Here is an 18681-nt window from a genome sequence, read left to right as displayed (position 1 = left end):
CGGGAATGCACGGAACCAGTTCTGTGCACATCCCTAGTTCTTCTTGCTAAATATAAGAGGGACCCCACTTCAAAAGATGTCTCTGACTGGCATATATGGAGCAAGGATGCACAGGTGCAACAAGAGAACAGCCTAACACAACTTCCCAACTATCTGCACCAGGCTGTTTAAGCTTTGGGGACATATTTTCAAGTGGCACAGAGGGCTCCCCTAGGGAGGGGAGGGTGTCACAACTTAACACTTCCCCACTGCACTGGAGCAGTTGGGTGGGAAGTTCTGTTAGGCTGTGCTCCTCTTGCACTGGTACATCCTTGTGCTGCATGTCAGCCTCTGTTACCATTTCCTCTCTCTTTTTGCCTTTACTCAAAGCAGCTTTGGCAAGTTGCAGCTGAAGATTAGAAGGGTGGGAACAGAATAAAATTCTTAACCCTTACCCATTTTGTCATCTTGGAGTTCAAAATCAGCCTCCCCAAGCTGCTCTTTCAGCCAGGTAGTTAAAGATGTGGAGACCGATCTTCTCTCCTTCAAGTGAAAAAGCAGCTTGAGCAGGGTGATTTTCAGCAAAGCAATTACTGGAGAGGAAGGATTAAACAGCTTCTCTACATGCATTTTTTGTCCACTGAAGGGCCATTAACTTGTTCTGCTTCATTCATGTACAGCTCAATTGGTGGCGACTCGAAATCGGGCCTTTTCTAGAGTTGCCCCGGGACTCTGGAACACGCTTCCTAATGAAATTAGAGTTTCCCCTTCTCTGAATGTTTTTTTTTTAAGAAGGGCCTAAAAACAGTTTAAACTAATTAAACAGTTGATTAGTCCCCCATAGCATCATTCCCCCACTGCTGGTCCCTTGGCAACACAGGAACCTCCACCATGTCAAGTCTCACTTCCTAGTTCCGAGAAAGCGCCTTTCATTCACATAGCCCCAGCCTGGGATTTGGTCTGTAGCTGAAAAGCTGAGTTGCAGCCCTCCCTCCATAGAAGAAAGCTGGTTCTCCCTGCTCTTGCCTAACTCCTCTACCAAAACCTGTTCAGTCTCTCTGCCCCCTCCCTTCTACAGATCTCTGAATGGACTCAATCTGCTGTTCCATCCCCAAACTTGTTTAGGCGTGTTCTCCTTCCTCTGCTCCCTTCTTCAGTCCTCCAGACCAACTGAATCTGCTTTCCTTCCCCAAACTTTTTTGGGTCTCTCTCCCACTTTCCTCTGCTCCTTTCCTGGATCTCCAGATTGGCTTGATCTACCTCCTCTACCGGTCTGTCCTTTCCTCTTTCCCACTTTCCCCCCGGATCTCTACACTACTTATGCGTTCCCTCTGTACCTGATTAATTCGGATCTCTCTCTTTCTCCTTCTCTCCCTTAGAATCCTCCACCCTCTTCTCTTCTCTTCTCCCACCTTTCATTATGGCACATGCATTTAGATAACCAAGATAGCAGAGGTTAATTATTGAAGCCTTGCCACATGAACCATCTTGCATGTTCTGTGTAACCTGAGAATACTTGTATGTTCTGCCATATTCAAGCCTCTATTTTGTATTCAATAAAATATATTTTTATTTGGATTTTTAAAGCCTGTGGTTGTGATTTTCTTAGGAAACTGCCTGCTTTATAACCATGCCTTCAGGGTCCCAAGAGGGAATTGATCAGCATCCTTCATAACACTTCTCTTATTCCAAAAATCTGCTTGCTAACTGTGGTTCTCTTGCTCACAGGGGGAAGCTGCTCTGAAGTGAATTGGCAAGTCTGTTCTGGCCCTCTGTGCCGCTCAGGCACAGCAGTATCAGTTAAACCAGCTCAGAAATAATGAATAGAAAATTCCCAGGCAGATGTTCCAATGAATGAGGGTGGTATGAAGATGATGGATGAGCAATGGCAGGTTGTTTGTGAAAAAAATGATATGCTGAGGACACATCAGGTAAGTTGAGGAGTGATGGAACTCTAGTTCAGCACTTTTGAAAGGACTATGAACATCATTCAGAAGAGACTACAGTTATTTAAAACAATTCCAAAACCCAACAGCCCCAAATTAGAAAGACATAAATGGATTGCTCCTATGGTTCAACTACTTCCCTATGATTGTAAATGTTTTTTCAGGAAGTGCTATATAAACCAGATAGAGGCAAAAGTTAAGATCATGAAATGGTCATGAATAGTAAGATCACAACATGAGAAAAAAGCACAAGATAGTAAGGTCCTGGTCAGCGCTGCACCAAATGTTTACTACATAAATATTTTTGTGCAAAAGTGAGAAATGTAGAAGAGACTAAAATGTTCCCTGAAACTCCACAAATGCCTGGCTCTTTGTGCTGCCTTGCCCTTGTTGGTGTGATTTCTCAAAGATGCTTTAGTACTATTTTCTTTTAAAGCAAGGTCCATTAAAACAAACACCATTTTGTTTTGAAACATGGTCGCAGAGCATAGTCTAAGGCAGGGGTGGACAAATGCGCCCCTCCAGATATTGAACAGCAACTCCCATCATCCCCAGTCACAATAAATTGTGGCTGGGGGATGATGGAAATTGTAGTTCAACAATATCTGGAGGGCCAAATTTGCCCACCCCTGGGCTAAGGACACACAATACAGCTACCTTGCTGAAGCTAAGCAGGTGTTGGTGTGGTCAGTGCCTGGATTGGCGACCCATGTATGCCACCTAAGGGGTAGTGCAGTGGTAGAGCATCTCCCTGGCCTCTCAGGTAGAGCTGGAAAAGACTTCTGCCTGAAACCTTGAAGAAGCCACTGCCAGTGGGTAATGACAGAGTAATGATAACATGGGTAATGATAGAGGAGAGGTCTATCAACAGCTACTAGTCAGAGGGCCACCTCCAGCCTCAAAGGCAGGATGCCTCTGAGTACCAGTTGCAGGGGAGTAACAGCAGGAGGGAGATCATGCCCTCAACTCCTGTCTGTAAGCTTCCAGCGGCATCTGGTGGGCCACTGTGTGAAACAGGATGCTGGACTAGATGGGCCTTGGGCTTGATCCAGCAGGGCTGTTCTTATGTTCAGTCACTGTAGACAGTATTGAGCTAAATGGGCCAATGGCCTGACTCAGAGTAAGGGAGCTTCCTAAGTTCCTAAGCATTAAAAAAATAAAAATAAAATAAAGGTCATAAAGGCAGTATAGAGTGAGGGTAATGGTTCTTGTCCCCACTTTGAATCGAAAAATACTTTTGCCCTGTTCACATCTCCCCACCAAAAAATGCTGAAATGGGAGGCAATTTTTTTTTGCAGGCAGTGGCTTACATTCTACACAGTGGGCTCCCAATCCAAGGGAGAGGTGCATTCACCCTTATGCAGCACTTTAAACCCCACCAGCACTGTTTCCAAAGGCAGGGAGGCTCCGTGACTACTGAGGTGTACATCATTGCACTTGTAGTGGTACTCCCATCATTCCCAATGGGAGTACCATCAGAAGTTTGGAGGATTTACCAACTCCAAAGTGTAAAGGTATTATCATTCCTTTATGATATCATACAAAAATATCATATCATAATACTGGATGCATGATTTCCTTCAGAGATGTTGAGGGTTAAGGGAAGCACACACAGAAAAAGTATCCCATGGAGAAAACAACAACCTGGCCAAGGAGGTGGCAGAACAGAGAGATAAATATCCTCGAGAGCATTCACCACCAGCAGGGAGACAGGGCCTGATACTTATGTCATGATTAAGCTTTTGTGTGTAGTAGACCAATTAACTGAAAGCAGTGTCACAAACCTATCCACCCTGGCAATACCACTGATGCTGATCAAAGTCTTAGCCTTTTCCAAACAAGGGTAATGAGACAGAGCAAAAGAGTTTGGGGGTGAGGTTTAGCAGCATGTGTGTGTACCTGTGTGTGATCCCTTCTGAGGGATAGCAAAGGTTGGTTTCTGTCACAGGAGATATTTCATTCAGTGAAGCACTGATAACTCACTGGGGCTATTCTCATGACCAACAAAAATCAGACTAGCAGAGGCTAGCCCGATTTTTGTTGCTTGTCAGAACCACCGGGCTCGCAGCCGAGAACCCCTGGCAACCCGTTCGAGAACCCCTGGCAAAAAGCAAGTTTGCGGAGCGAGCGCTCCTGCAAACCTGCTTTTTGCGATCGTGAGCAGCCGTGGGGCGCCTTCGCGCCGCGCCTACTCATGAGTAGACTCCCGACCGGGAGGCTTAAAAGCAGCCTCCCGGCTCAGGGGTCTCCCCAGTATGCCCTGAGCGCTCGTGCAGGGCATACTGGGGCTTGCGGAGGCCGCGCAGCCCCCGCTCCCCCCACCCCCGCCAGCTCCGTCTTGGAGCCGGCCATCGTGTGGGCGGTCGATCCAGCCACCCAGGGCTCCCTGCCCGCTCAGCACCCTAAACTGGGTCTCACTGATTGTGAGACCCGGTCCATTGACGTGATGATCAGGTTTTCAACATGAGCACAGTTTTTGTTTTTTGTTTTGCTAACAGCTATTGACAGCTGCTTAATGTGAAAAGAAAGAGAGCATTATGGGAGTCCACCATGAAATCCAAGCAAGCAAGTCATGTCCAGCCCCAATCTCTATCATGCAGGATATCACACTTCCACAAACCCATAATCTAGCACAGGGGAAATGAGAATCTTTCTGGGACTTGCAAGATCTTACCCCATGGGGAAAGTGTCATTTTCAAATCCCCTTGAACTCAACATGTATGTGAGACTGAGAAGCTCCACCATATTCTGGGAGTTTCATCTCTTCATTGGCTCAGCAGCTGTCAAACTGACCCATGTACAGCTTAGCTCTGATGGTAGAGAGAGACTGTTTCCATCTCTCCCTTTTCCTCAGCCAGGATGCATAAATTTCTTGGCCTTTACCTGTTTAGTGTTGGTTGTTTTATCATCGTCTTGTTGAACCAGAACTTGAAAGATTCCTGTTTGTAAGTACCATATTTTCCCAAATCAAAGATGACTCTGAATTTAAGATGACCCTCACCTTAAAAAGTAGAGGTTAAATACAGATTATACTTGCATTTACTCAAAAGGAACAGGATACTGAATTTAAGACGACATCTTGATTTTTAATGTAAAAACTTGGGGGGGGGATCTAGTCTTGGATTCAGGTAAATACATTTTATAACTGCTTCCCTCATAAACTCAAAATAATCTTATGTGGATTTAACTAAGACTTTATTCCAGAAACCACCCAATTTTCTCCTTCCCTTCCCTTTTCTTTTTAACTCCACCCTCACACTCTCTACAGGATTCCCACTGAAACAAACTTCCAAACAGAAAATCAGAAAAGATTACTAGATAGATCCCTCCCTTTTATAACAACCAGAATTGAATTGATAGAAAACTGGGTGAGAAAGTTTTGAAGTATTTTAGATGGTCTCCTGTCACACAAACTTCTAATTCTTGGGTTCTCTGGCACAAGAGCTGTTTGTGATATTTCTTCTGGAACAGAGGATTGTGTACATCACTTTCATCAGCCTCGTCTGTGAGGTCAAAACTGGAGGCAAGATCAAAGACTTCTCCAGCTCCTCTCTTGAGACCAGTCTTCCTTCCCTCTTTCCCCATAGTATGCATGCTTCAAAGTCTCAGATTGTTCCATTTCGTTCCATCATCCAATATGACAGAATCTCTTCAGATTTTGATTATTTGTTTTGGTCCAAAATATTGAAAACATCCCTTTCTCACTTTATAAGGCAACCACACTAGAACAAAGTCCCTCACTGAAACCTTCGCTGTTTTCCACCCTTTTTCCATTCAATATACAATTTATTTTAAAAATGACACAATTAAAATATTAAGCTAAAAATCTAAAACAAATTTGATTAAAAATTTAAAACACAAGCATAAAAACAGTACAAAGATACAAAGAAGAAGCAGCAGAGACAATCATATAAAAGCCTAGGTAAAAAGCCAAGATTTAACATGCTTTCTAAAAGCTGTGATGGAGACCAAGGAGCGGATAACCACTGGGAGAGCATTCCAGAGTCTGCGGGCAGCAACAGAGAAGGCCCTGTCCTGCGTGCAGAACAACCAAGCTCACAATCATTGTGAGCACCCGGAGCAGAGCCCCCTCAGATGACCTCATCAAGTGGGCAGCAACCCATAGGAGCAGGCGGTCCCTCAGGTATCCAGCGCCCAAACTGTTAAGGGCTTTAAAAGTCAAAACCAGCACCTTGAATTGGACCTGGAAACAAACTGATAGCCAGTGCAGCTCTTTCAAAATGTGTGCGATGTGATCACATTGGGCAGCTCCAGATAAAATCCTAGCTGCTGTATTTTGCACTAGCTGCAGTTTCTGAATATTCTTCAAGGGCAGCACCACGTCAAGCACATTACAGTAAACCAGCCATTGCGTGACTAGGGCATGGGTAACTGTGGCTAGATCTACCTTCTCGAGAAAGGGACACAGCTGGCACACTAGCCAAAGCCATGCAAAGGCACCCCTGGCCATTGCCTCTACCTGCATTTATATTTTTGTTGCCTCCCCTTTACCCGATCACGAATCTCTGCATCTACAGAGTGAGATGGCAATTCAAGGTGCTGGTTTTGACCTTTAAAGCCCTCAATGGTTTGAGCGCTGGATACCTAAGGGACCGCCTGCTCCCAAGGGCTTCTGCTCTCTTGACGAGGTCATCTGAGGGGGCTCTGCTCCGGGTGCCGACAATGGGAGAGGCTCGGCTGTCATGCACTCAGGGCAGGGCCTTCTCTGTTGCTGCCCCCAGACTTTGGGATGCTGTCCCGGTGGATATTCGCTCCTCAGTCTCCATCACAGTTTTTAGAAAGCAGTCTCCATCACAAGTTTTAGAAAGCAAGATTTAAAATGTGTCAAATCTTGACATTACCCAGGCTATTTATATGATTGTCTCCACTGCTGTTTCTTTGTATATTGTATTTTCTATGGTTATTTTATGCTTGTATTTTAAATCTTTAGTCAGATTCATGTTTTTATATTTTAGCTTAATATTTTAATTGTGTATTTTTATAGTCATGTTTTAAATTTTCTGTGCACTGCCTTGGGATTGTTTTAATGAGAGGCGGTATATAAATTTAACAACAAACAAACAAATAAATAAATAAACCACATTTGCAATTTTGTTGCCCACTCGTCCAGTTTGGATAGATCCTTTTGGAGCTCCTCACAATCTGTTTTGGTTTTTGCTACCCTAAATAGTTTGGTATCATTTGCAAATTTGGCCACCTCGTAATTTGCTTACTCCTACTACTAGATCATTTATGAATAAATTAAAAAACACCAGACCCAGTACAGATCCCTGGGGACCCCACTTCTTACTTCCTTCCATTGTGAAAACTCCCCATTTATACCGCTTTTTCCTGCCTTTCAACCAGTTAGCAATCCAGGTACTTGTCCCCTTATCCCATGACTGCTATGTTTTCTCAAGAGTCTTTGATGACGAACTTTGTCAAAAGCTTTTTGGAAGTCAACTGGATCACCTTGATCCACACACTTGTTGACACTCTCAAAGAACTCCAGAAGGTTTGTGAGGCAAGATTTACCTTCGCAAAAGCCATGCTGGTTGTCTCCCAGCAGGACCTGTTCTTCTATGTGCTTTACAGTTTTATCCTTAAGGATGCTTTCCATCAATTTGCCTGGAACGGATGTTAAGCTAACCGGCCGGTAATTTCCCGGATCACCTCTGGATTGAAAATCAGTGTTACATTTGCTGCTTTCCAGTCATCCGGTATAGAGCCTGATTGCAGGGATAAGTTATATATTTTAGCAAGGAGGTCAGCAATTTCACATTTGAGTTCTTTGAGGACTCTTGGATGGATGCCACCCATCCCTGGTGATTTGCTAGTTTTCTTTTCTTTTTTTCCTAAACAGTTTAGAACATCATCTCTTGTCACTTCTATCTGATTCAGTTCTCCATCCCCAAAAAGCCTGGTTCAGGAACAGGTATATGCTCAGTATCCTCTTCCATGAAGACGGGCGCAAAGAACTCATTGAGCTTCTCTGCAACCTCCATGTCCTCAATAATCCCTTTCACTCCCTCGTCTAATGGTCCAACCGCCTCCCTGGCAGGTTTTCTGCTTCTAATGTATTTCAAGAAGTTTTTGTTATTCCCCTTGATACTTTTACTTAAATGTTCCTCAAACTCTCTTTTTGCCTCCCCTTTTGCCACCTTGCATTTCTTTTGCCAGGGTTTGTGTTCCTTTCTGTTCTCTTCATTTGAACAGACCTTCCAATTTCAGAAGAAAGTCTTCTTCCCTTTTATGGCTTCCTTGACTTTACCTGTTAGCCATGCTGACATCCTCCTGGAGTAAGTGGTACCTTTTCTCCTTCTGGGTATGCAGTCTTAATGCCCCTCTAGTATTGTGGTTTTGAGTAATCTCCATGCGTTCTGGTGCAAAGTGACTCTCCTGATTTTCCCTTTCAGCTTTCTTTTCACCATACTCCTCATTTTGGAGACGTTTCTTCTTCTGAAATTCAAAGTGTTTGGGTTAGACTTCCTTAGTGATTCTCTCCCCGCATATATGCTGAATTTGATCGCACTATGGTCACTGTTCCCTAAAGGGTCAATGACACTTACATCCCGCACCAGGTCCTGGGTGCCATTCAGGATTTAGTCCAAGGTTGCCTTCTCTCTGATTGGTTCCAAGACCACCTTTTTAAAGGCACAGTCATTCAGCGTATCTAGAAATTCTACCTCTGTCATTACCTGACTGTGAATTTACCTAGTCTGTGTATGGGTAGTTGAAGTCACTCATTATTACTGCCCCGCCTCTCTTTGATGCCTCCCTGATTTTCTTCTGCAACTCCCAGTCAATGTCAGCATTTTGATCCAGAGGGCGATAGCACATCCCCAGTAGCACATTTCCTTTCCACTAAGCCAGTCCCTTGAGGATGGTACATGGAAATAGCCTTGCATTTTATCGCATGGTTATGCAAATATTGCTGATAAAAAAGAAAGAACCCCAATGTACAATCTACTCCTCAATAGGTATAATACTCAAATACCTTTAAAAATTAGAAATATAGGTGAGATTATCGCTGTAAGGTTGTGAGAATGACCTTTGCATATTGTTATGAAAAATTATGTGATGTGTATGAAGCAGCCCATCATAGTTATCATGAATGCCTCAAATGATCAGAGGTGACAGTATGGTTCCATCCCTCTGCTGTCAAGATGCATCTTCCTCATAGCCTTGTCTCTCCCAGCAGTTAGACTCTGGTATTCCTAAGGAGCTGTAAAACCCTCCTGCTCAGCATCAAGCATATAGTTGATCTGATAATATTTAGTAGTGCCATTTTATAGGGGTGTGCATGGAACTGGCTGGCTCGGTTCGGTTCAACTTCGAACCAGACCCGAACCAGAGCAGGCCAGTTCGGTCCGGCTCCAACTTGAAACCCTCCCCCTGGTTCAGTTCAAGGGGGGGCGGGTTCACGGACCAAATGGTAAAAAAACCCTCTCAACTTAACCCCTCCAGAGGGCTTCTCCAAGGTGGCAGGGAGTCCATGGAGGTTCGCCCTCCTCCCCACCAGCCTCTGTTCCTAAAGCCATTGCCTGGTTCAGGCAGTCTTCAGCCCTTTCTGGGCCTTTCCCTGGCATGGTTGCCATGCGCTAATGGCCCCTATATGGGCTGGTTCATGACCAGGCCAATCAGGGGCCATTTACACATGTGTGGCAGCTTCCAAAATGGCCACCGCACTGGGGGAAAGGCCATGAATGGGCTGAAGACTGCCCAAACCCTAGCCCTAACCCCGGAGGGGTTAAAAAAACCTCTAAAAATTGTCCCTTACTATTTAGTCTGCAAACCCCTGAACAGCTGGGGGATGTTTGGTTTGGGGTTGAGCTGAACCCCAAACAGTCAAACCGAACCAGCTCGAAGTTGAACCGGTTCAGTCCTGAACCTGTTCGCACACCCCTACTATCTTACCATACAACTGGAACAATCTGTCAGTGCTGAAGGAGAGGGACTAGGTGTGTGGGTCTGGCTGGTTATAAGCCTAACACTAAGTGTGTGAGTCAGACTGGTTATAAGCCTAAAAGACTGTGTTTGCCTTTAAAAAGCTCGTGAGGCTGGTAACCAAGAAACAATAGCAACGCAAGCAGTGTGGCAGTGATGAGGAAAGGGAACTGAAGACGTTTTCCCAAGTGGATTGCCTTTTACTCTGGAGAGTGGAGCTTTGGAATCCTGTTAAGATAATAAACAAAAAGGGAACATGGTCTGAAATTAAATGGACAATTGGACATTCTAGTCTGTACAATTTTCTCATTTGATTTACAGATCTTGCTGATACAAAAACCTTCTATGATTAAAACCATTGCATTCCTCACAATGTATACCTCTGCCAGAGAAGATAAACAGAAAGTGTAGGAAGCTCCCACAATAACATACCCTGAGATACTTTAATCTGGAGCAAGAAGCTTATTATTATCAAGGAGGGTAGGAGGAAAGGAGCTAAACCATCTCAAAGCTCAAATCAGTCCTTTCCTCCTTTTCATTATTCACACACCCAAATGGCCCTTCCTCAGGCTCTTAGGAATCTGAGGAAGCTTGGGCTGACTCTTATCACATGCCTAATCCCATGTGACTGAACAGCATGTTTTTTATGAAAACTGTTGGAAACTGTTATAATAACTGTTATGATGCCCCCAACCCCCCGGATGGTCATTTAAGATACAAGAAGATACACAATCTGCTGATGGCATTACTTGATTTCCCTGGGCTACTCTGCTTCTTGCGGTATGCTGATTATGAGTGTCCTATATTCTAAAGCTTCTTAGAGCCCCAGTTCAAAAATTGGCTAATGCAATCATTTGTACAAAATGCACCTTTTCATCCCCTGGCTGGAAGCCTAGTAATTTTTGTCCTGATTCACAATGACAACCCAGAACAAGTGACCCATTTACAGGGGCATTCTGAGGTTTACTGGCAGCAAGCAGATTGTCCTGGAAACTATCTGCGAATGTGGGGTGATGACATTTTACTACACAAAATACAGCAAAGCCAAACCATCTGAACATAGGACTCTATAATCCCCCCCCCAAATGAAGACAATAGTCACTGTCAAAAGTCAATATTTACTTATGATTGAATGAGTCGTGTGTTAATTTATAGCTAACTGTTCCAGTCCCTATCTTTTGGTAATATGGAAGGGATTTGTTTTGTTCCCAGCTGTTATTCCTTGGTATTTTTTTGGATAGGAGAATTATATCTTTAGAAAATTTAACACATTTTTATTTATTTTAACACATTTTCTTTGGTTTAAACCACATTTTGGTTTAATACATTTTTAATGCATTTTTCTACCGGTTAAGCACTGTGATTGGTTTGATTATGTAAGCCATTTGTTTTTTCCATTTGTAAACATGAATAGTTACATGAATAGTTACACGAATAGTTAACCATTTCTTCCGTATGAGGCAAGGTTACAGCATCTGGGGCTTTTTTAGTTAGGAAAAGAGGATACTATGGGGAGACATGATAGAGGTGTAAAAAAAAATATGCATGGAGTAGAGAGAGTGGACAGAGATTGTTTTTTCTCCCTCTCTCACAACACTAGAACCAGCCAGGAGTCATTGCATGAAACTGAAAGCCAGGAAATTTAGGACCAACAAAAGGAAGTACTTTTTCACACAGCGCATAATTAATCTATGGAATTCTCTGCCATGGAAACATATTGTGGCAGAGAATTCCATAGGTTAATTATGCATTTTGTGAAAAAGTACTTGCTTTTGTCAGTCCTAAATCTCTTGGCAATCAACTTCATTGGATGGCTCCTGGTTGTTATGCAATTGGGAGAAACATTTATCTCTATCCACCCTCTCCACACCATGCATGATTTTATAGACCTCTATCATGTTGCCCCTCAGTTGTCTGTTTTCTAAACTAAAAAGCCCCAGGTGTTGTAGCCTTGCCTCTGTTGGGCATTCTAGGCCCCTGATAATCTTGGTTACCCTCTTCTGCACATTCCCTAGCTGCCCCACTTCTTACAGATCCATGGGGGAACGTTATTTCTTACTTACTTCCATGTAGAGAACTGTCCATTTATCCATACCCTCTGTTTCCTGTTCTTCAAACATCTATCTATCTATCTATCTATCTATCTATCTATCTATCTATCTATCTATCTATCATATTTTTATACCGCCTGATATGTAAATCTCTAGGCAATGTACAAATCCCAACATTAAAATCACATGATAACAATATAAAACAAATTATTAAAATTATTAAAATTCTAACTAAAAGCTTGCGAGAACAGGAATGTCTTGAGGGTCTTCCTGAAAACAAACAGAGAAGGAGATGCTCTTATTTCAGCAGGGAGCATATTCCAAAGCCCTGGGGCAGCCACAGAGAAAGCCTGGTCCTGAGTCACCACCAGAAGAGTTGGTGGAAACTGTAACTGGACCTCTCCAGAAGATCATAAAAGCTGGGAGGGTTCATGACAAAAGAGGCGCTCTCTTAAATAACCTGGTCTCAAGCCGTTAAGGGCTTTATAGATAACTAGTATTTTTCAGCCCATTATAATAACGGGCCCTAGGTTGGTTTTTCCCCACTTTATGCCAGATCGTCCAAAACAATTCCCGCTGCGGCCGCCGCCTGCCCGCCCGCCCTCCCAGCTGCCCAAGTCCTCCCCTCCCGCCCCCCCCACATGATTAAGGCCCAAATTGGCCCATACAATTGCCGCCGCCGCCCGGCCGCCCGCCCTCCCAGCTGCCCGATTCCTCCTCTCCCACCCACCCCACATGATTAAGGGCCAAATCGGCCCATGCAATTGCCGCTGCGGCCGCCGCTGCCGACCGCCCTCCCACCCTCCCAGCTGCTGAGTCCTCCTCAGCCCCGGCCCGCGTCAGTCAGGCGATCTAAAACCATATTCAAAGAAGGAGAGAGGAGCTCGCAAGCAGAGCTCCTCTCTCTGCAAAGCCTCTTCCCAAACTGGCGCTATGGGCGCAAAGGACGCCTATTGCGTCCTTTGCGTCCATAGCGCCAGTTCGGGCAGAGGCTTTGAACAGAGAGGAGCTCTGTTTGCGAGCTCCTCTCTTCTTCTCAAAATATGGACTTTCATCGCCCGACTGACGTGGGCTTAAATGGGTAAGGAGGACTCAGGCAGCTGGGAGGGAGGGCAGGCGGCAGTGGCGGCCGCGGCAGCAATTGTTTGGGACGTTTGGGACAACAATTTGGCCAACATGGCTGTCCGTGGGGCCGGGAGAGGAGGACTTGGGCAGCTGGGAGGGCAGGCGGGCGGGCGGTGGTGGTGGCCGCGGCGGGAATCGTTTGGGTCGGCGGCGGCCGCGGTGGGAATCGTTTGGGGCAATTCGGACAATTTGGCCAACATGGCCGCCCATGTCTGGGTGGCCGTATCTTTCTTGGCGGTTCTGGGCATGCGCTCTGCACATGCCCAGAACTGCCGAGAAAGACACGGGCAGCACGGGATCACACTCAAGGGATTTATTATAGAGGATAACCAGCACTTTGTATTTCACCTGGAAACATATTGGCAGCCAGTGCAGTTCTTTCAAAACTGGTGTAATATGGTCCCTTCATGTTGTCCCAGAGACCAATCTGGCTGCCGCATTCTGTACCAATTGTAGTTTCCAGACTACGTACAAAGGCAGCCCTACGTACAGCGCATTTCAGTAGTCAAGTCTAGAGGTTACCAGCATATGTACCACTGTTTTAAGGTCATTCACCTCTAGAAATTGATGTAGCTGACATTTCAGCTGAAGATTATCCCATGACTGCTAAGTTTTCTCAAGAGTCTTTGATGTGGAACTTTGTCAAAATGGCCCCTTGGTATACCAAGGAGCTGCGAGGACTGAAGTGACTGGGTAGGTGACTGGAATGCAAGTGAAGCAGAACTCGGCTCGAATTTGACAGGATACAGTATAGGACCCATTTGAAGGCTTATGCAGTAGCGGTGCGTGCAGCAAAAATGGGATTTTGGTAAGTGCACATTGCATCTGCAGGTTCACATTCAGCAGAGCTATATCGGGTTGTGAGGAGTTTAATTTCTGCTCCTTCTGCTTCAAATCAAATAATAAATAAATAAATAAATAAATAAATAAATAAGTCCCCAGAAATGTTCTGCTGTGATGCTTTTAATGGCTTCTTTGTGGACAAAATCTCCTGTATTCAGACTGACTTGGACTCCGCTATTTCTGCAGGGTCTATGAAGGAGGTGTTCAGCAATCCCTCTTGCAGTATTAGGTTGGCTCAGTTTCAGTCTGTGACTCCTGAGAATGTGGACAAATCTACTTCTCCTTTTCATCTGCATCATCAGGAAATTGTGTTCATTCCCTAAATGTCTGCTTACAGGCAGTAATGGGCTGGATGAGGGATAACAAATTGAAACTGAATCCAAGCAAGGTGGAGGTGTTCATTGTAGGGGTTCAGAATCTGAGGGATGAGTTAGATCTTCCTGTGCTGGCTGGAGCTTGGGAGTACTCCTGGACCCAGGCCTCACCCTGTTATCTCAGGTGGAGGCTATGGCCAGGAGTGCTTTCTATCAGCTTCAGCTGATTCAACAGCTGTATCCATTCCTTGAAGAGGACGGCTTCAAAACAGTGGTGCATCAGCTGGTAAACTCCAGGCTTGATTACTACAATGCACTCTACATGGGGCTGCCTTTGTATGTAGTTTGGAAGTTTCATTTAGTTCAAAATGCAGCAGCCAGATTGGTCTCTGGGACAACCCGGAGAGACCGTATTATGCCTGTTTTGGAACAGTTGCACTGACTGCTGATATGTTTCTGGGCAAAATATAAAGTGTTGGTTGTAACCTTTAAAGCCCTGAATGGCTTAGGTCCAGGTTACCTTAGAGACAGTGGTCCCCCTAACAGGGATTTCCAGATGTTGACTACAGCTCCCAGAATCCCCAGCTGCAATGGCTTTTGCTTGGGGATTATTATTTATTTATTTATTTATTTATTTAGATTTATATACCATATAGTTCTAGTCAACAACATCTGGGAATCCCTTTCAGAGGAAATACTGCTTAGAGAGCACCTTCTTCTGCATGATCCCCACTGCCCATTAAGATCATCTGAGGAGGTCCGTCTCCAGTTACTATAGGTACGTCTGGTGTTGACTCAGAGGCAGGCTTTCTCTGTAGCTGCTCCTGGGCTGTGGAATGCACTCCTTGCAGAAATCCATAATCTGAATTCATTATTGGCCTTCAGGAGAGCCCTCAAAACCTACCTGTTTGGCCTGGCCTTCCAGGGTTTTTAAATTGTTGTAAATGGTTTAAATCTGCTGTAACCTGGTTTTCCAGGGTTTTTAAACTGTGTTGAATGTTTTAATTGTTAATTGTTTTATGGTGTTTTATAATCTCTGTTTTAAATGTTAATTGATTTTAATTGTTTTGTTTTAATGTAAACTGCCTTGAACCATTTTTGGAAGGGCACTATAGAAATTGAATGAATGAATGAATGAAAGTTTCTGGAAGTCCAAGTATACAGTGTCAATAGGATCATCATTATCAATGTCAATGGGATCACCTGTTGACACTCTTAAAGAACTCCAAAAAGTTGGTAAGGCAAGATTTACCTTTGCAGAAACCATGCTGGTTCTCCTTCAGCAGGGCCTGTTCTTCCATATGCTTCTCAGTTTTAACTTTGAGAATTTTTCCCATCAATTTGCCCAGCACAGATGTTAAGCACACTGTAATTAACCGGACTGTAACTAACCGGTCTGTAAATCCATTTCTGAAAATCAGTGTTACATTGGCTACTTTCCAGTCCTCTGGTAAAGAGCCTGATTGTAGGGATAAGTTATGTTAAGTTTTTGCAAGGAGGTCAGCAAATTCTTTAAGAACTCTTGGGTGCATGCCATCTGGCCCTGGTGATGTGTTAATTTTTAACTTTTCAGGATAGTTTAGAACATAATTTCTGGTCAGTCACCTCTATCTGACTCGGTTCTTTAGTCTCTGTCCCTGGGAAGCTTGGTCCAGGGACAGGTAGATGCTCAGTATCCTCCGCCATGAAGACAGAAGCAAAGAACCCGTTTAGCTTCCATTTAGCTTCTCTGCAACCTCCATATCTTCCTTAATAATCCCTTTCACTCTCTCATCATCTAATGGACCAACCGTTTCCCTGGCAGGTTTCCTGCTTCTGATGTATTTAGAGAAGTTTTGGTTAATCTCCTTGATGCTTTTAGTTAAATGTTCCTCAAATTCTCTTTTTGCCTCCCTTATTGTCTCCTTGCATTTCTTTTGTCAGAGTTTATGTCCCTTTATGTTCCCTTCTTTTGGGTTCTGGATGTACACGAACCAAAAAATGCAATTCAGTTCTAATTTGAACCAATTTGAACTGAACTGCATTGCGCCAAACCAGTTCAATCGAACTGACCAGCAGGTCTGGTCTGTTTAATCAAACCAATTCGGCAGGTCAGGTGGCAATACTTGTAAAGGTGAATCTGGTGAGGATTCCCCTTTGCAAGTATAGGAGTGGGGGACCTTGTCTCTTTGAAGGGACGGTGGCAGTGGGGGTGGCAAGAGAGACTTAAAAAGTACTCTTATTGCCAAGCTTCCTGCCCATGCTGCCACTCGCCTCCCCCACCCAACACAGCCCATAACAAAAACATGCATGCTCTTGCCTCTTTTTCCAAGCTGCCAACTTGGCAGCAGCTCGGTTCTGACCTCTGTGCATGTTTGGACCTCATTTGTGTGGCATATGTGCATATACCATTTATGTCACCATGCAGTCACATAGAAGGCAAAGACTCGTTCTCTGCTGCCCCAAAGGTACAGAAGAATAAATTTTGGTTGCATAGTGACAGTATAGGCAGTTCAACCATGGGACCAGTTTCCTGGGTGTGGAACATAAGAACATAGGAAGCTGCCATATACTGAGTCAGACCATTGGTCTATCTAGCTCAGTATTGTCTTCACAGACTAGTAGCGGCTTCTCCAAGGTTGCAGGCAGGAATCTCTCTCAGCCCTATCTTGGAGAAGCCAGGGAGGGAACCTGAAACCTTCTGCTCTTCCCAGAGCAACTCCATCCCCTGAGGAGAAGATCTTGCAGTTCTTACACATCAAGTCTCCCATTCAAATGCAACCAGGGCAGACCCTGCTTAGCTAAGGGGACAAGTCATGCTTGCTACCACAAGACCAGCTCTCCTCTGGGGGAGGGGTGGGCTGGTTGATCTCTACTAAAGGTCTTCAAGCAGAGGATAGACAGCTACTTCTTGGTGATGCCCTAGCTCGGGATGCCCTGCATCAATCAGCAGCTTGGACTTGAAGACCTGCAGTCAATGGCACTCAAGACTTCTGTGCACCTGAGGCAGGGTACCAAATGCCACCCCTCCCCCACCTTGCACACACCCTCTGCCTCTTTCTCTAAATTGGGGCATCTTGCTGCCTTGCTGGTGGCCCAATAATCAGATGCTTGAGGCAACTGCCTCAACAGGCCTCATGGAAAGGCTGCCATGGCAGCCCCACCTTCTCTCATGATAGCTTACCTCACAGAATTGTGGTGAGGAGAAAACAGAGGTAATCCTATCCATGTGCACCTCCTACGTTCTTTGGAGAGAGGCTGAACTATAACTGTGAAGAATTAATAAAATAAATCACTGCAGGGCTGACTTTGTAAAAGGCAAAAGTAAATAAACTGTGAAAAACCTGTCGCAAGGAATCCTTAGAGACTCTCTCTGAAACACCTACCATTAATTTCAATAACTACTCAGTCTGAATCTTTGCAAATTGTTCATGAATCAAGTAGAAAAATTGATCACTTCAAAATATATGGGAACACATTCTCTTTAAACAGCATTACAGTCTGAATGCTCTTGTGACTCCTATTAATTTTAATTTCCTGTTCCTATACACCTTATAAGCAATGAAGTGAAGGTATTTTATCTCATTAAGATACCCTTCATTTTGAAATAGCTGAAAACACAAAACTGGAATTATTTTAATTAAAATACACCATGCATCAGACATCTGCTGGCAATAAAATGTTAACTATGCTTAATGCTCCCAACATGGAAGTTAAGTACAGTTCGCACTTGTAGACATTGCTAAAAGGTAGTGGGAAAGTTGTAATATTCTCAGCAATACAACTGGCACTTGGTACCTTTCATGGGTGGATTAAGGAGGGCTGCATGCTTGCACTCTGAAGTACCTGAATATGAGCTATTTAATTAAATATGACAAAATTCACTCCAACATTGCAAGCTTTCATTTACCACATAAATATACCTCGCAGATCTGATGGCCAATTGCTTGCCTACAAACAAAATTTGGGTCATTAGTAGTTTTTACTTGGCATCGGTGGATCTTATTTATTTTTTATTTATATATTAGTTTTATATCTTGATTTTCAACAGGAGAAACAACATCGTTTTTCAAATTCCAAAGTGGGTTACAACATTAACAATTTTTTAAAATACACAGAGACTTCTATCAACTTCTCTGATGGAGGATGGCTGGCTGGCTCCTGGTGGAACAGAAGCTAATCTCTATAAGTTACTAATGCTCTATTTTAGGATTAGAGATATGAAGCTGAGAGGTCATTAATTTGCCCAAGGCTACTTAAGCTGTAATCCTATGCACACTTACCTGAAACTAAGTCCCATTGAACAGAGTGGCTGATGTACAGAGCTAGGATTTTCTGGTGCAGCAAGAGAGCAGCCTAACAACGATCCCCAATGAACCCCAACGAACTTCAGCAGGTGCAGCAGGGAAGTTGCAGCTGCATTTGCATGTAATGAATTCGTTCTCCTGTCTGAATTCAGACATACTGGAGAGAGTGAGACTGCAGAGAGGCAGGAGA

The 18681-nt window shown here is 44.2% G+C and overlaps 1 long non-coding RNA gene across 1 annotated transcript in view; it reads left to right on the top strand.

Moving 5' to 3' along the window:
- The window catches only part of LOC128350377 (uncharacterized), a 36911-nt gene that overhangs the window by 2604 nt on the left and 15626 nt on the right, over nt 1-18681 (top strand). The window contains exon 2 of the long non-coding RNA XR_008319298.1: nt 1708-1910. This is a non-coding gene — a long non-coding RNA (uncharacterized LOC128350377). The remainder of the gene's footprint in view (nt 1-1707; nt 1911-18681) is intronic.

The sequence above is a fragment of the Hemicordylus capensis genome, chromosome 1, assembly GCF_027244095.1.
Source record: "Hemicordylus capensis ecotype Gifberg chromosome 1, rHemCap1.1.pri, whole genome shotgun sequence".
Taxonomy (NCBI): domain Eukaryota; kingdom Metazoa; phylum Chordata; class Lepidosauria; order Squamata; family Cordylidae; genus Hemicordylus; species Hemicordylus capensis.
Note: the sequence above shows the minus strand (reverse complement) of the source record. Positions and strands in the feature narration are given on the sequence as shown.